Genomic DNA, 2,289 nt, shown 5'->3' on the forward strand with positions numbered 1-2,289 from the left:
AGCATTTTCAATATATAATTTGGTATATTTTTCTTTTTGCGTTTTTAATTGATCTTCAAAATTATTTGAACGCAATTTTTTTTATTTTAATTCTTGCTGGAAAGTTTGAATTTTAAGCATCATCTTTTTCATCTGTTTAATTCATGATTGATGTAATACCACATCATTCATTTGTTATTCTTCTTCACCTGACAAATCATTATCTGTTTTAACCATCAAGCACACATGTGCAACAACTTCAGTTTCTTCTTCTTCTTCGTCAGTCAGATTCAACCAGTGTTCATCCTCAACCATAAGTGCTTTGCCGGCATCTCTTTGTTTGGACAGAAGAAATTTATTCTTGTAGTAGTCGGTATCACAATTTACCGGCTTCCTATAATTTTTACCAAAGTGGCCTAGCTTACCACAATTATAACACTTTGTGTTCTCATCAGCTACTCCTTTGGTAAAATTCTTCTTTTCTTCCGGCTTTTTCTCATATTTCTTCTCGAACCTCTTTTCTTCATATTTCTTCTTCTCACCAAACTTGTCTTTGTATTCATATTTTGAGCCTGACGAGAATCTCTGATTGTTCGAGTGTGACCTTTTTGAGAACTTTTTCTGGAATGCTTTAGTCAGCATTGCCATTGCCTGTTTGATCTCTGACATTTCAGAATCTGAATCTGAGCTGTTACTGTCTTCTATTTCAGACTCACTTGACTGACTAACTTCCTTGCTTTTCAGATCTGCTTTTTAATCTCTTTTCCTTTCTCTCAGATACAAGAGCCAACAGATCAGCAACTTCTTTGTCTTTCTTCTTTGAATTTCGGATTTCCAAAACATCTTGCTCATTTTGTTTCAGAGCTTCATAGATTTCATGAAAATCAATATCAGATAACTGTTTATTGAATCTGATATAATTGGCAAATGATTTCCACTCTGACTGGAGATTGTTAAGAAACTTAACATTAATCTCTATTGTAGTTTTAGAAATTCCATTCTTTGTCAGATCATTTAGCAGTCTGGCAAGTCTATGGTAAACATCATCTAGACTTTCACCTTCTTTAGCCTTGAATTCTTCATAGGCTGAAATACAGTTAGTGATTTTCAGCTGAGTTCCCACTTTCGAACCCATCATTATCTTTTCAATTTGAACCCACATGCTGTGACCTGATGATTTATGACTGTCAATACTGGTGTAAATATCATTAGTCAGTGCTTGCATCATATATGATTTGCACAACACATCAGCATGAGCTCTCTCCTTTTCTTCAGGTGAATAATGACGCTTTAGTTTAGGAACTCTCTATGCAAGTATGCCTGCCACTATATCAGCTTCTACCTCTATGAAGAATTCAGCAGGACCTTCCATTAAAGATTTCATTATTAGATCACCTTCTTTCATTCTTTCAATAAAATTCAGGAATCTGTCTCTCCACTTATTGTAATCACCACGAAATAGAACAGGTGGCTTGGTATCAGTACCAATAGCCATTGCTTCTTGTGAACTCATCGTATCAATTTGTATGAATTAGAATCAACTGCAGTTCAAAGTTTGAATTAAAAGATTAGTTTACAAAAATATATATGATAATATGTAAACAAAACTTCGCACACATTCAACACTTAGAACAAGTTATGCACAAACACTTATCCGGATTAGTAATCCGGTCAAGTTTATCCGGATTGAAAGTCCGGTCAACAAAGAATATTCAAGTTATCCGGATTAGAAGTCCGGACAACAAGCAAACTTAAATTGCCCAAAACACTTAACCAGATTTTAACCAAAAATTCAAAATTCACACGGATTATGCAAAATGAAATACGGATAAGGGATAAAATTGAATTTTATTTAAAAATTCTCAAATCGGAGGTTTTCAACACTTAGTCAAAAATCCAAAATGAAAATCGGATGTAAAAAGTTAACAAGTCAATGGTCAACTAAGTCAACAAGTCAAAATATGTATAAGTCCTTTTAAAACAAATCGATGAAAAGTCAAAGTAATAAATCGATCAAGAAGTCAATATCCGATCAATCACCAAAGTATATACGATCACAATTATAAATCGCTCAAGTAGACAACTTGAGAGTCTTACCAAGCGGATTATGTAAATCGCACAAACCTTCAAAGACTTACCAGTCGGATTATGTAAATCTGTTGGGTCAGCAGACTCGGTGTTCCCTCGGCAGGTCAAATCCTCGTCCTTAAACYCACCGCTCCTGTAGCAATGCAGAAGCATCCCACATCGGTGAGGCTAGGGAGTCTTCTCTTCCTTATAAGGAAGTGGGAGTCTTCTCCTACCAGTGAC

The sequence above is a fragment of the Cynara cardunculus genome, unplaced genomic scaffold, assembly GCF_001531365.2.
Source record: "Cynara cardunculus var. scolymus isolate 2C unplaced genomic scaffold, CcrdV1 Un_Scaffold_7110, whole genome shotgun sequence".
Lineage (NCBI taxonomy): Eukaryota > Viridiplantae > Streptophyta > Magnoliopsida > Asterales > Asteraceae > Cynara > Cynara cardunculus.